The sequence below is a fragment of the Polyodon spathula genome, chromosome 24, assembly GCF_017654505.1.
Source record: "Polyodon spathula isolate WHYD16114869_AA chromosome 24, ASM1765450v1, whole genome shotgun sequence".
Taxonomy (NCBI): Eukaryota; Metazoa; Chordata; class Actinopteri; order Acipenseriformes; family Polyodontidae; genus Polyodon; species Polyodon spathula.
In genome coordinates, this window is record NC_054557.1 from 16,922,965 (window position 1) to 16,940,747 (window position 17,783).

The 17,783-nt window shown below is 40.9% G+C and overlaps 1 protein-coding gene across 11 annotated transcripts in view; it reads right to left on the reverse strand.

The window, feature by feature from the left end:
- Positions 1 to 17,783, reverse strand: part of LOC121299151 (myocyte-specific enhancer factor 2A-like) — a 100,427-nt gene that overhangs the window by 75,690 nt on the left and 6,954 nt on the right. For 10 of the 11 annotated variants that reach the window (XM_041226724.1, XM_041226731.1, XM_041226723.1 and 7 more), the window contains exon 2: positions 9,133 to 9,241. The exons of the other annotated variant lie outside the window; for it this stretch is intronic. The gene's annotated coding sequence lies outside the window, so the exon portion shown is untranslated. The remainder of the gene's footprint in view (positions 1 to 9,132; positions 9,242 to 17,783) is intronic. 11 annotated transcript variants of the gene reach the window in all.

Consider the following 17,783-nt stretch of genomic DNA (forward strand, 5'->3'; position numbering starts at 1 on the left):
GAGAGAGAGATAGAGAGAGGAGAGCGAGCGAGAGATTAAATAGGCGCAGATAGTGAATGTGATGGATAAAAGAGTCCATACCGATTTCAGTCAGATGTTGAACCTTTCCTATCCAGCAAATACAAGACACATGTACACCCTGCCTGCCTTTCCAGGAGTCCTTTCAGAACAACTGCTCTCTGATACACTTTGGCCCAGCTGAAGCTCAAGTGCTGCTGCTCGCTGGCACAGGAAGACAGAGTGAGAGGCAGCACTGCAAGCCCTCACCACACTGAGGACACTTTTCCATCTGCCTGTTTGTGAAGAGTGCTGGCAGCTGGGAAAGGGAGGGGGTGAGAAGAGAAGGTGGTGGTGGAGGGAGCAGGGTGAATATCGATGGCTGCTGGGACTGCTGGCAGGACAACAGCTGAGATACCAGTGTCCCTTGGTCTACTATTTCAGCAGCATCAGTAAGGCCAAGGCAAGGCATGGCACAGCAAGGCATGGAAGGAGGCCTAGGAGGGACAGCTAGAGGCAACTGGCTGCCTTTACAAGCACTCAGAAACAAATGCCCCCTTCTGCTACGGCTGCTGCCCCTGCGCCTCTTCTTTCAATAACAACAAAACATATCTAGAGGATATCCAAATCTTAATCTTAATCTGAATCTTAACCTCACTGGTCAGTGTTTTGGGGTTGGCTGGGTGTGTATTGGAAGGAAATCCCGGTCATTTAAAGCATCCCTGTTCCAATATCATTTTATAATTGTATCTGTTTTGTTAGGGAGCAATGTAATATTTTCCCCAGTTGACGGCCGCTAGGATTGTTTAACACAAAGAGGGTGATGTCATAGCCAGCAAATTGAAAGACAAGATGCCCTATTAAATCTGATATTTCTCTGTCCTTGGGCCCCCTCGACTAGGAGTGATTCATTAATACAGTAAACACATGACCTTATCTTTATCTAATGTTGTACACGTTGCGTTGTAGATTTTTCATCACAATCATGATTTTTTTTTTTTTTTTTATTATTTTATTCACACATCCTGATTATTATTTAGCTGTGACGTAATAAAGCTTTTTTTTTTTTTTTTTTTGGGGGGGGGGGGGGGGGGCATTTTACAAATTATCCTGGGCAGTTTTTGTTAAGAGAAGAACGAAAACATTTGCCTGTTGCCCATCACTGACTCCAGGTTTAGTATCGAGATCAATGCTCACTCTTACAACAACTCTGAAGCTGTTTTTCAGTTCCTGCCATTCACTTGTCAATCAGAGCATTCATAAAATAACTTCAAAGAGCACTCCCTCCATCACACAGCAATTTTAACCTTACATTAAAATGTTACAAAGTAGCTGTCTGATTGGGTAGATTAGGGTCATTATAAACTCTCGGCTCCTTCAGCTAAATATGAGTGAATGCCTTTATAGTCTTAGTTTCAGCACATTGCAGCAGGTAAGGTTGACCAAGGGGTTATTAACCAAATAACTGGTGGATTCTTAGGCATTTACAAGCTAACAATGATCATTTATAAACGTTTTTGCATGCCTGTACAGTTTTATTTTTAAACTTCTACAAATCAGTGTTTCTTAATATTGTTTATTTCGTTGCTACTTTCAGGTCTAAGTTTTATACCACTGACCCTGCCAAAAATCTGCTAAATAACAAAAGGGTCCATTTAGAAGCCGTTATAACCACAGGAAAATGTACATGACATATAAACAGAACATGCCTCTTAAGCTATCTCTGTTTACAATCAGAATGGTCTTAGTCATAAATGAAAGCCATCCAAAAATGTACAAAAAAAAAACAAAACAACCGCCCAGTTCCAGCAGTCTGTCAGTCATTTTACTCCACAGCATTCAATGGGAAAGAGTTTGTATACCAAAGCCATCATTAGCTTGCTGACCTGCCTTGATTTGCATCTTTCAGAACTACCGTTTAGTCAAGCATTAAACCAACCGAAACATTAAACACAGAGGTTTGTGTCAAAGCATGCATTTCCAGTGCCTGATTAGTAAAAGATTGCTGTTTTACTGCTATTCCTGTAGGAACCCCTCGTGGGCTCTGTCTCCTTGTTTTATCAGATACAGCATGTGGCTCCAAGGTGAGTCCGAGGAAGGCAGTGATGCTGCTGCAGCGCTGTGTACTGCAATGTGGGGTTGCTTCCCTTTGTGACTGGGTTAACAGAGCAGAGACCACCCCCCATGTGAATCCAGCTGCTGATCTACAGCCTCACCACCCCCCAGCAGGGGTCACTGTGGCACATTAAAGAGGTCACAGACAGGCACACAGTACTGTCTACTATCTAAAGAGTGGAGCCCATGAATTAAGTTGTAGCAGGGCAGAATACTGTGATTGAAGTCTCTTAAGTGTTTCAGACTTCTGTTGGGTGTTTCAGACTTCTGTTCTCAGACTTTTCGGTGCTACAATGACGGCTTTGCAAAAATGATTCAAAAGAAAGCAGTCATTTTTATAGGATTGTTATTTCACACATTGGAAAAACAATAAAAGCCGGCCGCATGATGCAATGCCTGATTTCAAAGAAAAAATTAGCTGTCAGATTCCTTTAACAGAAAGAAAAAAAAAAGACAAAAAGTAAACCGGAGACATTTTTTATTGCCCAACATAAAATATATATTAACGTATTCTGTGTTGTTGCAATTAAGGTCAGGACAGTGATTCAGTAAGGAAAAGCATTACAGCCAAATGATTCAAATCGCTTTTGCAGTATGAAGTAACTTTAACATTGCACAAACGCACAGGACAACTGTAACAGACATTTAACATTGGGTTTTTAGACCCATTCAAATGTTAATATTACATACAAATATCAATGAAAACAATTATAATTTACTAGGCCTATATGTAACTAATATATATATATAATATATATCTATATATATAATACAAGATATATATATATATATATATATATATATATATATATATATATATATATATATATATATATATATATATATATATGTGTGTGTGTGTGTGTGTGTGTGTGTGTGTATATATATATGTATATATATATATATATATAGATATATATAAATCGAATATATATATGAATATTCTATATGAGATCTCTCTCTCTCTTTGTGTGTGTAGAATGGCTTACCGAATGAACTATAAAAGGTAAACATATTATAAGGAGATACTCGCAAAATAAATTAATACAAAGTATCGAAATACAGCCATCAGGCTCTGACTAAACAAAAAAAAATAACCTAAAATCTCTCTATATATGAAATCCCCAACCAGCAAAATGATTCACCCGTCAGGTTCATATTGCAGCCTTTATTCAATATCAGTGACAGGGATATGTAAACTTCAATAACTATAAAACCAGGCTGCTATTGACTTCAACTTGAGCAGCAGCCCCTACCCCAGTACTGTCATATAAGAGGATGAACTCCATGCAGCTTTAAAAGAAAAAAATTAAAATTCCACACAGTAACATAGCTTTTTGAGGTCATCATCTGATCTACACTTACACCTATCTCACCAAGCTGGTTATTCAGGCTGCGTATTGATATCTCACTTACCCCCAAAGTACAGCACCACAGAAAGACAGTTGATTAAACACGTCTCACACTCCACGCATTTACTGGAATTATTGGGAAACCCGCGCATGGAATTGGGGAAACCCATCCTGCAGTCTAGGATGAGTGGGCATCTCTTAACTAGAGTCAGACATTCTTCCCACAGCACAGTCTGCTGTGTGCTGTGATACAATGCGTTAGTGATAAGCAAGAGGACTGACATGAGCACCAACCCAGTCAATTTATCCAGCTTAACGAACTAATTGACTGGCGTTCCATGAGAAAGCATGTCAATGCACATAGACGGCTAAAATAGTTTTCAGTTGCATCACAGAATTAATGAACTAGAAGACTGTATGCATCTATATGTACTGTATTATCTCCTCCTTCATCGAAATGACTCATGAAACCCAGCAACTTCACAGCAGCACCTTTTCAGTGAAGCTAGACTGGAACAAAGTCGTAATGTATATCTGCGTCTACATGCTCTGCCCCCAAAACCAGAATTCACAAAGTTTTGACAATGTTACTCTCCGCACACCTGGGAATGGCAACCCAAGCATCTGGAAACGTCCTGCACTGCACTCTCACAGCACAGCAGTGAATCGAAATTCATGTCATTTGACAGAGTGCCAGGTTTTTCACATCTTATCACAGAAGTATGAGGCAATACTGCTAGGTTATGTATTAAAGTAACTCTATGTACAAGCCTATTGTTCTGGGTATATACAGTGTGAAGGCTTCTCCATATCTAAAGCAAACATCACCTGGTAAAAAATAATAACTCCCAGCTATAGTGCCAGACTAGTGTGAAACAAATTGGGTTTTCTACACCACTTTTTTCCAGTACTGTAGTAATAATAATAATAATAATAATAATAATAATAATAATAATAAAACTACTCCATAAATTCAAACTGTGAAACAGTGATCATGACAATGCTCATCAAAGATCAAATGAGGGATCACATAACTATTAACAGTACACACAGACACGGTTACAAATGTACACCTGCCGTAAGTTATAACCTCAAATTTTTTCTTTACACAAGAAAATGTCCACTATTTACAACCCTTTTTAGTGACCTTTTTTTTTTTTTTTTTTACATACAGCGTGTCTCTCGTTAAGCAGAACGACTTCCACGACTCGTTTCCTCAAATCTGTGCCAGGAACGTCTGTTTCTCTAATTTAACAGAGGTTCCTGCAAAAGGAAAAACAGATTTTGCAGCTATAAAGACGTCATTCTGCGTGCGTGTGTCTCTGCTTGTACTGTACACTGATACGTCATTGAATCTGTCACACGGCCTGTGAGACATAGAACAAAACTTGTGTTACTAATGAAGGCAAGCTAAGATGCAAACTTAGTTTAATACATATTCCTTTTCTCAGTTATCACAGTGCTGCTGCTGCATAGCTATTAAACCCTCAATAGTGCTAAATTCAGAAATACATCACACTCTAAAACATCTAAATACATGAACTGCTCACGACTCAGCAGCTACTATTTATTAATGTTAAGAACAAAAAAGATGATATTAAAAAAAAATCTATTATATCAGGATGTTTCCTTCAGCTGGATGAAAAAGGCAGAGAGAGATAGATTGAATGTGGCATTAAGTGAAACTAAAAAAAAAATGAACTTAACTGCCTGCCTCATCTTGAACTCAAACTAAAACAGGAATTAACAGCTAAAACCCACATGTGAACTTACACAAAACCTGCTGCTGTGTACCATGCAGGTGTGGAGCGCGGAGCAAACAGGCTGCTGCATTTGTATTCTTCTGACTGTCTATAGTTCAAGATTTCTCTCTTAGTCAGAGAGTGCACAGGGTATTTACTGACCACTCTGCTGCAGTCTAGAAAGCTGTGTCTGTAATATAAGAAACATTTTGGGTAACAACATATACACTGAATAGCTAAAGCCCTATAGATAAAAAATACTGAAGTATTTACGGTCGTAATAGGAGGAATGGTTACTTCATTAGCAAGCCATTGCTTGCCATTGCTAGGAAAGCTATAGTTATTATGCCTGCAGGCTATAGTTAGGTCATAGAAAGAAAAAAAAACTGGATTCCCAGGCCAGGACTTTCTGGGACAGTCTGCCGAGCCCCATAGATTTACACTCTGATAAATAGAAACAAAGGCAGCCAGCAACACTTTCTGCTCTGGACTGCGTTATTTCCACCACAACCCTGGTGACTGTTAGCTCCGTTCAGTATTTTAAACACTGAAATCGTAAGATATTAGCTAGACTGATCAAAAAAAAAAAAAAAAAAAAGTACAGGCTTAAAATTTTAAAACCAGATTGAACTTTTGGCTTAGCTTGCGCGGATGGTCTGTAAAAAATAAATAAACAAAAGACTTTGCCACAAAGAGACAAAACAGACAGAGGAGTTGAGGACAGGATGACTAACTTTAGGCCGATACCCGGGGCTGAGGATCTTACTGCTAATCTACAGGACAGTGCAGGAAACACAGAGGGGTGGGGAGGGGCCTCCCAGCAACACTTCAGTGCGCTAACAGGCAATATGAGAGACAGAGAGAGAGAGAGAGAGAGAGAGAGAGAGAGAGAGAGAGAGAGAGAGAGAGAGAGAGAGAGAGAGACAGGGAGAGACAGGGAGTGAACACAGCTACTGGTGTTACTGTTGGGAGTTTTTATTATATATCTATATATTAAAGAGTAAATAGCAGGTTTCTAAAAAATACAGTGTTACACGTCCCCACGTGTTGCTACAAATGTTTAAATGACATGCCTGTAATTTTTCTTTTCATGACTTTAAAGTCTTTTTATAAGTTATTTTCAAAATATCTGCTCTAGCGTACTGACAGTGTAAGGATTACTGCCCAGAACAGAAAAGCCAGAACACTTGATAATATGGATTGCTATTTTTTTAAATGTATCGCTCTTCCTGCAGTGGTTAGAGGACAGATCTTAAACCTGAGGGTTTTATTTGTTCATATATGTGTGTGTGTGTGTGTGTGTTTGTGTATTTGTGTATGTTTGTGTGTGTGTGTTGTTTTCTAGAGAGAAACAAAAAGAGACAGAGAGTCCTAATGGGAAAAGGGGAATTCAGCATTCCACATGGCTTTGTCCTTTAAAGAGACAAGAGCTGGATTCCTCTAAGCAAGACACTAGAAGAGCCACCTCCCTTGTAAGGAGGCAGGAATTAGAGAGGGGATGCAGTAATGCAAGGCTAAGTGTAAGCCTGCTGACCTCTAGAGTGTAGAGGCTACTGTGTGCATATATGTGTGTGTGTGTGTGTGTGCATCTGTGTGTGTGCGTGCGTCTGTGTGTGTGTAGGTATTGTTATCAATGTGCGGACGAAATTTGAGAAAATGTCCCCATAAAGATAGTAACTCCTGAAAAACGACGTTGTGGGGACGTCCCCACTTTGTAAAACATGTTTTTAAGAACTAAATATTCCTTTAAAAAATAATCTAACATATTTAGTTTGTTGTCGACTTTCACCCTGTGTGGAGTTTTGTCTGACTGGAGTTAGAAATAGTAAATAAAAATATAGTGAGAGTCAATGAGAAGTTCCCACAAATATAGGACTGCAAACGTGTGTGTGTGCATGTGTGTGTGTGTGTGCATGTGTGTGTGTGTGTTCTACTACATGCTTAACAGGCATTCCTTTTGAAAATGTTCAGTTAATAAGCTGAGACAGATAGATGCATCCTCCTAATAGCTACGCGCCCTGAATTTATCCACGTCCTCCTCTATGTCTTGTACACAGACGGTGTCCACGGTTCACTATTCAGTGACAGCAAACCCTCCACAGTTTCCACTGCTTCGATAACCAATATTTACTCAAGCACTTGTACATCTGTGGCGTGCTTTATCAAGCCTCCCACTGCATGATCTGAAGCTATCTTGCACAGCCACATGCTTCAGATCTGTGTGTACTGGTGGATTCTGGAGATTTTAAAAACAAAGTCCTTCCTTGCTAACTTTTGTAATAAATTTGCTGCCAAAAAGGTATTTAAAAGACAGCATGAGGATGGGGGGGGGGCGACAGTTTTTCTTCTAACTGTTTCATTTGAAAAGGATGATATAAATGGCTGGACAAGACAGGTGCCGTCCCTGCTAGGAAAATGGTTTTCCTAGCAGTGAGAAACGATAGCAAAAATAAATTCAGCTGGCGTTTGTCTAGCCAGATAATGCCTGGTCCTAATACCCTCAGGGTTAATTATAACTATATTACAACATGTGTATAAACACACTGGGAATAACTACCAAAACACGGGTTAGTCAATATTCACTTTGAAACCTTATCCTAATGTCAGTGCTGTTTGCTACACTGGATGCTAGGACTTGATTCAATTCCCCTGCGTTTTGGTTTGGAAGGCATCTGGATGTTTTAACAGAAAGTTTAATCAAGTTAAACAGTGCAGCTTTATATATTATATTATATATATATATACATATATATATATATTGTAAGGTACCAGGGAGGGGGTTAAAATCCTTCCCTGCTGAAAAGCTTGTGAGAATGCACATTTGGGTTTAATTGGGTAATTGTTTAATTGCTTAGTAATTCCCTGCACCTGGTGGTAGTTGTAAATTAGAGCCAGGTGCAGGGTATTTAAAAGAGGCAGCCAGTCTGTTCCGGGCTGCTGAGGAAAGAGCCCGACTGCGTGTGAGTGAGAGCAGTCGTACCAGGAAGGTTGTGTGGAATGTAAGTTTGAGTTGTGTGACAGGTAAACGGCTTAGCCGTCCTGTGGTCAGTGAGGGACCAGTATCTGTTTAGTTAGTGCTCCAAAGGGAGTTAGATGTTTATTTCTGTTTTGTTTTATGTTTATTAAAAGTGCGCGTCAGCACTGAAGCAATTCCATTTCCGTGTCCTGGGTCTGGTCTTAAAGGGGCAACGAACTCAATGAGTGCGAGGATCTTTCACTATATATTTCACTATATATATATATATATATATATACATACATACATACATACACACACACACATATATTTACATACATACATACATACACACACAGAAAAAAAATTACTAATAAAAGGCCAGATCATCTGTATTTTTAGAACATTTTGTGTAAATTAAAAAAGAAAATGTATTTTAGAAAGAACGTTTTGTTTGTTCAGATTGAATTTTCAGGATCTTAGGAAAGGCAATGTGCACAGCAGTTAAGCACTCTGGTTTTGAAATCCAGCTCAGACAGGCTTACTCTGTGATCCCTCGAGTCTTGGAGCATACCGCTCGGAGCCTCATTTCCAAATCCACAGAAGCTGGAGAGCTGGCCTGTGCCTCTTGACATATATGACCCAGCTGGGTCCAAGCTCAATGACGAAGACACACAGCAGAGTTTAAACCTTTACACACGAGACTCGAGATTCTGCATACATCCTCCACCTCTCACAAGAGGCTGCTGGAATCCCCAGCGCAATGCAGATGGAGCTGCCCTGGGCAATGAATCATACTGGTGAGGCCGCAATGAGGATTCAACAGAGAAATGAGGCTTCACTCAACGCAGTGCTGTGTGGACACATGGCCCCCCCCTCCCCTTCTCACACTCAATCCAGATGAGCTGAGCTAGCACCTTATTCAATATGCAGGTATTCCCACCCCCATTAAACAAATTGTAGTTCCTACCCAGCAACGAAGACAACCAAATCCTTTGCGCGGGATCAGACGTGTCCAGCGGCCTGCTTCTTCCTTCTCTATTCTCTCCTTATTCCCAAACTGCCTCAGAACGACACTCCTGAAAGAGAAACAGAGCAATCAGAATGTAAAGGCATCACCTGTCTGTCTCCTCTCCTGACAGCCTGAGCTCATTATAGATGAGGTGCACCTCCATGCTAGCTGTGTTCCCTGCCGCTAACAGTTTGCTGTAATAATCCCAGTCTTGGGATGACTGCTCTAGACTTTCGACTGTAGAAGGGGTGGGAGAAGTTGGGCAATTTCTTCATAGCTTCCAAACCATTGAGAATAATCGCTGCAGGTTAATGATAGAGAAGTGCACAGTAATAATAATACAATACATATATATATATAATATATATATTGTGTGTATGTATATAAACACACACAACTATATAACTATTTTTAAGATCTCAAAGGTTGCCTCAGTCAATGGAGATCACATTGTAGACAGCCACTACAGAAAACAGGTCTGCCTAATCTTAAAAATCTCCCACCAACAAGTTTACACAAAGCCTAGTGAAATCAATTAGAAAAAAACTCACACTTGCCAGATACATAACCTTGGATCCCACAGGAAGAGAAATACTGGCTATATAAAACAAGGAGCTGACGAACACATAAACACACTCCAGTGGTGTGTAATTCATCTTAACTCATAATAAAAGTTTTGTTCTGCATCTCACAGGCCGTGCAACAGATTAAACGATGCATCAATGAACAGTACAAATAGACACTCACACACACACACACACACACACACACACACACACACACACACACACACCACCTTTTCTAAATAGCTCAGCTAAAACATAGTCTAAGGATTTCTATCCACTTTAATGAAGTTGTGGAACAACGACACTGCAAGGGCATGCCCTACCTGTCACATTGGAACTTGGCTATGACACTATACCGTGCACGTTACCATGGCAATTCTGCGCAGAAGTTCTGCTATGTAGTGCGTTTACACTATGCATGCACAACAGTTTTCCTGAAGTTTTTACAGTGCTTTTACTGAACTCCTCTCATTGGAGAACACAGCTTTTCTGGCAGGTACGGTGGGTCTGATTGAGCCGAACAGCACAGGATTTAAACTGTGCATCAGATGGACTACTTAGCTTATGGAGCTCACATGGTGTACACTGTGTGCAGCGGTGCACATTGTTTGTTAATCCATTGCTTCACAGCAGTTAACGGAGGAGGCTCTGGAGCGCTGCGCTCCTCGGCGAGTGCAGGCTGGATCATCTCGCTCTGCTGGAATGCAATGCAATTGACTAGAAAATGCTCTTGTGGAGACCAGAAATAGACATTTAATAAAAACACACACAGCGCTGCTCAATTTCCCTGCCAAGACCTGCTAAAAAAGGAGTCTGTCCTGAGAACTGTTGCTATTTATATTTACCACCAGTCCAGGAATACTCTGCCGGTAGGAATCCAGAAAGAACATATAAATCAATCAATCAGACTGCATCTCCCTTGCTCGCTGCTTCTTTAAATCCACATCTACGTGGACTTTGAGACAATAAAATATTCAAGGACTGAAGAAACCAAAATCCTTCACCCCCCAAAGCTGTGGTGAACTGTGCCACTGAATCATTTTCTATTCCCTACAGCACAGCAGGATTTTAATATTACCTTTAACAGCGTCTCAGCTTTTTAAGTTAAACTTCCTGTCCTATCATTAATAAACACATTCAGTATTGAGACCTCAGGATTAGGGTTAGGGTTAGGGTTAGGGTTAGGGTTATTGGTACTGTAAGAAGTACTGTAGCTGCTAGTCTAACCACATGGCCATACTGGTTTCAAATTGTTTTACTGACTTAACAAATTGTTTAAACAGTCACTATTAATAGATGCATAGTTTTACTACATTTTCAATAGTTTTTACGCTATTAAGAAAAAACAGTATAACCCCCCACTGCTGCAAGTAAACCAGGAACATGGCTACATGGCTACTGGGCTCAAGCATGGAGCAGCAGCACACTGTACAGGTTTTACAGTGTAGAGGGAGTGGAAACTGGTCTTTCTACAGCCTACACTACCTTTGGGGTAGCCTGCACAGAAGGAGGTGATGTCGAATGTGCAGTGACTTGCTCGTCTCAACTTCAAAACATTTAAGACATTTGCTGCACAGGCACTGGTAAATATAATTAGCGACAGGATCTTCACAGTTCCCAGTCCTTCGCTCAAAGTCACAAGCTTGCTCTGCTTTTCACTGTGATGTTAATGATGGAGCCCTGGTGATGGAATGTGCTGGGGTCTCACGCTGTAACAGGTACCAGCACACAACTAACCCAACCCTAATCCTCCACAGTGTGCCTTATCCCAACTGCAAGCTTCAGCCCTCTCCTGTACTTCTCACCTCTGCGACCTCAACACCTCTCATGAAATAAGTAGCTGACAAAGCGCCCGTCAGTTGTGGTTGAGATGTCGCTACCACAAACCCGAAACTGTGCGTCGGACTCCTTAGGGAAGAAACGAGGGCATTTCTTCTTTTCATCTTGATCTACTGTCTTTCCACCCACAGTGCTGTAGGAGTTCATTTTTTCTTTTAAATGTTTAAGGTAAGTGACGATAAATGATAAAACATGATTCCTAGCTAAGATCTTAAATCTTGGAAAGCTTCAGTAAAATGAATTATTTCCATATTTGTATTTATTTATTTTTTTTTTTTTTTTTTTTTTTTTTTTAGTCCAGAGCAGATGTTGTTTCATTAGTTTAGGCACTGCCAGATGTGATCAAGACATCTTGCAGTGAAAGCTGGTCTCAGAATGCTGGCTATCAGTAGTGTGCTCCCTGGGACCAAGTACAAAGCCTAAATGTACAAAGTTTGGAATTAATCAATCGCTCCAATAGAAGAATATCTTGGAAAAGTTCCACCACCACAACCAACTGACTTGAACTCTGGACAGCAAGGGTCTGAAGGCTGTACTTTCCCTGCGCTCAGGGGAACATCCTCCCTGTGGATAGATGATAAAACAACACCCTTTGAGAGTTCAGAGCTGTAAGTAGAGCAGGATTCCCTGATTATATACCAGGAAGTGGATTTTCCTCAGCTTTAAGAGGAATCCTAGCAGACAGCAGCAGCACACATGTGCTTTGAGTTACAAAACCAAGTGTAGATCCTGCTGCAAAAAATAAAAGCTGCTACAAGTACGTTTGCTAGGTGTGCAGAGCTATAGAAGATGTGGGAATTCCGGACTATAAAAAGCAACCCACTCTGCAAGAGAGCGACCCACTGTGCAAGAGAGCGACCCACTGTGCAAGAGAGCGACCCACTGTGCAAGAGCAACACAGCGACCCACTGTGCAACAGAGCGACCCACTGTGCAACAGAGCGACCCACTGTGCAAGAGCGCGACCCACTGTGCAACAGAGCGACCCACTGTGCAACAGAGCGACCCACTGTGCAAGAGAGCGACCCACTGTGCAACAGAGCGACCCACTGTGCAACAGAGCGACCCACTGTGCAACAGAGCGACCCACTGTGCAACAGAGCGACCCACTGTGCAACAGAGCGACCCACTGTGCAACAGAGCGACCCACTGTGCAAGAGAGCGACCCACTGTGCAACAGAGCGACCCACTGTGCAAGCGACCCACTGTGCAACAGAGCGACCCACTGTGCAACAGAGCGACCCACTGTGCAAGAGAGCGACATTCACAAACCTGCTCTTCCAAGGATATCCTTGCACAGGATTTTCTATGGCCTGTGTTTTTAAGTAAGTGAGTCTAATCATTCTCAGTGGACACCAGCAGGATTAATAAAGCATTTGAGACACACTGTTCAGATCATTAAAATAGACCAACACATTCTACTATTTTTAAAAAAATAAACTACATTTTTTTTTAACCAGGACATCCTCAACACCTTCTACCACAATTCTCACATTTGGCAGAGGCTTTCAGCCAGATACCAGCTAACACCTCCTTCACAGTGATCTCCCACCTGCTGCCCACACCAGAGTTCTCACCAACGCTAGACCAGGCTCCAACCCACAGCTGAGCTCAGCTATAGTCAAGCACAATGCCACAATGTAAAAACAAAGGCTGCAACTTGTAGGAGACCTTGGCTTGACAGCTCCTCCCTCCTTCAATTTAAACGCTGCCTGTTCCCCAGGTGGGTCCTGCACATTTAGAAACTCTACTGCGTTCATATGTAGGTTTGTGTCGTTTCTTCCTAAGTAAAGCTGAACCAGGATTGACACACGAAAGGCGAAGACTGCAAGTTGCATGCAAATCAGATTCGTCAAAGAATGCCAGTCTCCATTTTTGTTAACATTATTTCTCAATACGCATCACAACAACAAAGAATAAAAAAGATTTTGCAAGATGTTTAGTATCATATTTAATGGCAAACAAACACAAAACATATTTGCAACCTTGTACAGCACCAGACATTTCTGTGAAATCCAGTCAGCAGTGCGAGGTACAGTAAATTAGCAGAAGCAGTTCATGCAATCTACAGCCATTAGCAATAATAAAAATCAGTACATAAATTCCTGGATCGCAGAGAAAGCTGGAGTTTAACTGACTGTGCTGTTTTCATGGCACTATTCCCCAATGCATGAGTGGTAACCAAGCAAGCTGGCTGAGCCTCACTCGTAGGGCGCTATAGCTGGATAATTAACACAGCTCTAAACCACAGCCTTCCCTGACAGTTACTTAAAGTTTGTAACCATCCGACAAATGTCTGAAAAGAAAAACGAAGAGAAAGACACTCCCAACAGTTTAATCAATTACATGCATGTTAAAATAGGCTTTGTGGGGCTATTCATTGCACGCACTGAGCAAGCATTTTGGTGCCAGAGCAAGCTCTGCTATGCAATAACAGCAAACAGATTATTCACATCCTTCTCTGTAAGTAACTAGAAAAGCCCAGGGCAGGCATGCTGAAAAGTGAGGCACAAAAGGGCCCGAACAGAAAATAAAAGGGTTTTTAAAATGTAGTCACATTCTGCATGAAGAAGGGTAATGCAATGGACTGTCTGTTCTGATCTGTTTTCACTGTGCGTTTTTAAAATCAGGCACACTGAAAAAGACAGAATTACATTTAATAAACTCAGATCCCATGTATCAAATAAAAACAACAACAGCCATTTCATTCAACGGCTTCTGATGTTTGTTCTCTTGGCAAAACAGAGGGAATCGTGAACACACAATACATAAGGTTTGGAAATTAAAAAGCAAGTTCAATTCAAGACCACACTCTTCATGTCCACAGACCTAAACATTGTTACCTCCTTTATTTATGAATCATGTATTCCCTTGATTGTGGAATACAGAATTCCAGTACTCAACACTATTTAACCTCATGCAAAACAGGACCATAATGTGAGCCTGCCACTGTGTCAGGGACAGCAACAGTCATTCACAAACTCTGAGAGAGACTCTCAACACTCACAGCCTGCTCCACGCTCAGTATAAAACACAATGAACTACCGAACATGCCTTCCTCTGCGCCAACAGGGAATCTCACTAACATGCCTTCCTATGAGACCATCTTTTAATCCTTTAGACTTCATAGAACAGAAATAAGACTCTTGTTGCATAGTAATTTCATCCATTCCAGGTTTTAATATTTGCTTGATTAGCCACACTGTACAGGTAACAAGCTCAGGTGTGTCTTATTAAACCAGGAATGGATCAAACTGCTCTGCAATGTTGGAGTCTTATTTCCACCCCTGGGCTTGCACGTTATGTGAAGGCCAGCTCTTCTGAGTTTAATCCAGCCCTTTCTATTGACTGGCTGATTGGTATTTAGTAAGACTGATGGTCACCCTACAGGAGGACTCCAATCTAAAGAAGGTAACACACCTGGTGTAACCACCATTAACAATCTAACAGATATCATTATTATCTAGAATAATGCAAAACGCAACTCTGCATTCCACAGGCAGCGTGACATTGTATTGCATCTTCAGTGCCAGGCCAACACATTGTTCAGTACAGAATGAATCACTTATTAATTCATATGATTCATTAAATCCTACGGCCATACCTCCAACTTAGTCAAGTTGTGAAATGGTAATACCTGTAATGTAAACACATATGTCTATAACTGACAAATAGGTAGGTAGATTTATTCACTTTTTTTTTTTTTCTGCGCCAATGCTTAATACAAGTCAAGGTGTATAGATTGATAAACAAACACAATCCATTTTCGTTTGTTCTATCCTTGGTGATCGGACAGCTGATTGCTTTAAGCGTATCTGTCTTTTCTGTCCCTTAGCTATAAGATGCAATACGCTGCACACTAACCTTAAGTGTGATCTATCATGGGTACCTACCACAAACAAAAAGTCTCGTTTGTGTACCCCTGTGTATTAAATCAGCATAGCTGGGAATTTGTTGCAAGCAGCTTTATTATGGCTACAAGCTATCCACACCACCAAGCTTGAGCATCACCTACCACTGAACTAAAAGCTCTTAAATTCATTGAGGAAGATTTGTTTAAGAACAAAAACATGAAAAAAAAAACAGTTGGTTCCACAAATTTGTTCAGAAAGACAGGCTTAACATCATCTTGCTGCAAGACAGAACGCAGTTGCAGAAAGCCCAGTGTCTCTGTGGATTCAGGTGTTCATTATTAGGGTTATTAGTGGTAGTAGCAGGGTGGGTGAGCCCAGCATGATCAGGTTCATTTCCTATGAGAAGGACAGCGCGTGCGTATCATCAATTCAGCAGTTTGAAATCGATGCAAGAATGGGACAGTCTACCACTATTTAAACATTTTGAGAAGATCAGTTTTATATCATGGACCAAAGGTGCTGGTGTTTAGCTCCATTGGTAGACTATAAAGGCCTCCCTTTACACACCGGACGCGATGCCACAAGCAAATGTGTCATATGACTCACCACATCATGACCAAAAAAAAAAAACAAACATATAATTTTGATATGAGCCACACTGCCTGCGATGCAATAGGCGACACTGAAGTGACACGAAAAAAACAGGACTGGTGCGATTTTGCCATGCAGCAACTAGTGAACTAGGGGGCTTAGGTTAGCCAGGGCGTCCTCAGCTCACCGCACACCAGTCTGGCCGGGCACCTGCGGGCTTGCCCGTAAGCTGCATTGTCCTCCGACGCTGTAGCTCTGAGGTGGCTGCATGGTGGGCCTGCAGTGTGTAAAGAAGTGGTCGGCTGACGGCACACACTTCGGAGGACAGCGTGTGTTCATCTTTGGTGCTCCCGAGTCAGCGCGGGGGTGGGAGCAGTGAGCTGAGCCTAAAAATAACTGGCTATTCCAAATTGGTGAGCTGAGCCTAAAAATAACTGGCTATTAAGGAATGAAAATGATAAAAAAAAAAAAAAAAAAAAAAAAACAATAAACAATTGGTGATTACAAAATTAAAAAAAAAATAAAAAAGGTTTTGGTGGGCACATGAGGCAGGCTGCATGGCCAGTGTTGCAACACAACCTCAAAACTTTGTGGTAACCCAGTTAAAGAAAGCTGTATGATATCAGTAAGTCACGCAAGGCAAAACTGGGACTCAGACGCACACATTTAAATACCCTCCAGTATTTTAATATTAATTAGGTTATTTGCATTTGGAACGAGAATTTCTCAGGCTAAAAGAAAACACACAACCTGAAAGCACTACAAACAGAGTGAGGAAAAGCTGAGGCTTCTTTTTTTCCATTATTAATTGCACTGCCTCTATAAAGCAGGCTGCCCATTGACAGCACCTACACATAGATGGCTGTGTGCGAGCTCAGCTGGAGGAATAGACAGCTTCTAGACAGCTGAAAGCATGTGCTTCTTCATAGCCGAGGCAGCTGGCAATAGAAAAAAAGCATCTCAGTGTCAAGTGCCATTAATATTGCAGAAAGGGCCATACCTGGACTCTCCACTGCAAATGATATTCTAGAAGAGATTTATTGGAAACTACAACACCACATGGAAATGACCGGAAACTGACTGAAAGCAGATCGGATTCTGAAATGTTGCTTTCTGTAATACCTTGCATGTATCAGTACCTAGTTTGTTTGCCTGTTTATTTATTTATTTATTTATTTTTCATATTGGTACATAAAATAGAGCAAGTGATTAAAACCGTTTAGTGTATGCACGGAGCTGTCACTTGCAGAAGTGTGCGGGTGATCGCTGAGACACTTCAATTGAGAACACTGGTTTTTTTTTTGGTTTTTTTTTTCTCTTTTCCCACAGAATCAACTCCTGTCCGATTTTGCTCCACGTTAAAATTGTTTTGCTTTGTTTTGTTTTTTTCTTTTTTAAAATACAGTATTAATGTTTCAAAACTGGAAAGCTTTTATCTACATCTTTGGTGGTCAGTCTTAGGAAAATATGTATAAGAGACAGATAATTACTTACATTATAGCTCATGTGTTATCTTACAACACATGTCCTATTAGTATTCATGTGTCCCCTAACTCTTGTAAATACTATTTCAGTACATTGAGAGATAGAGAAGGAGGGGTCATTATTAATATATTCTGTATTGACATATTAAAGAAGCAAATTGGGTACCTACTTTTTTTTTTAAACTTTATTAAGCAGGTTTGTGGGGAGCTTCCTTAAGGTACAGTATGTAAACACAGACACACGGGTAGCAAAAAAGCAACTCATAGCATACCCGC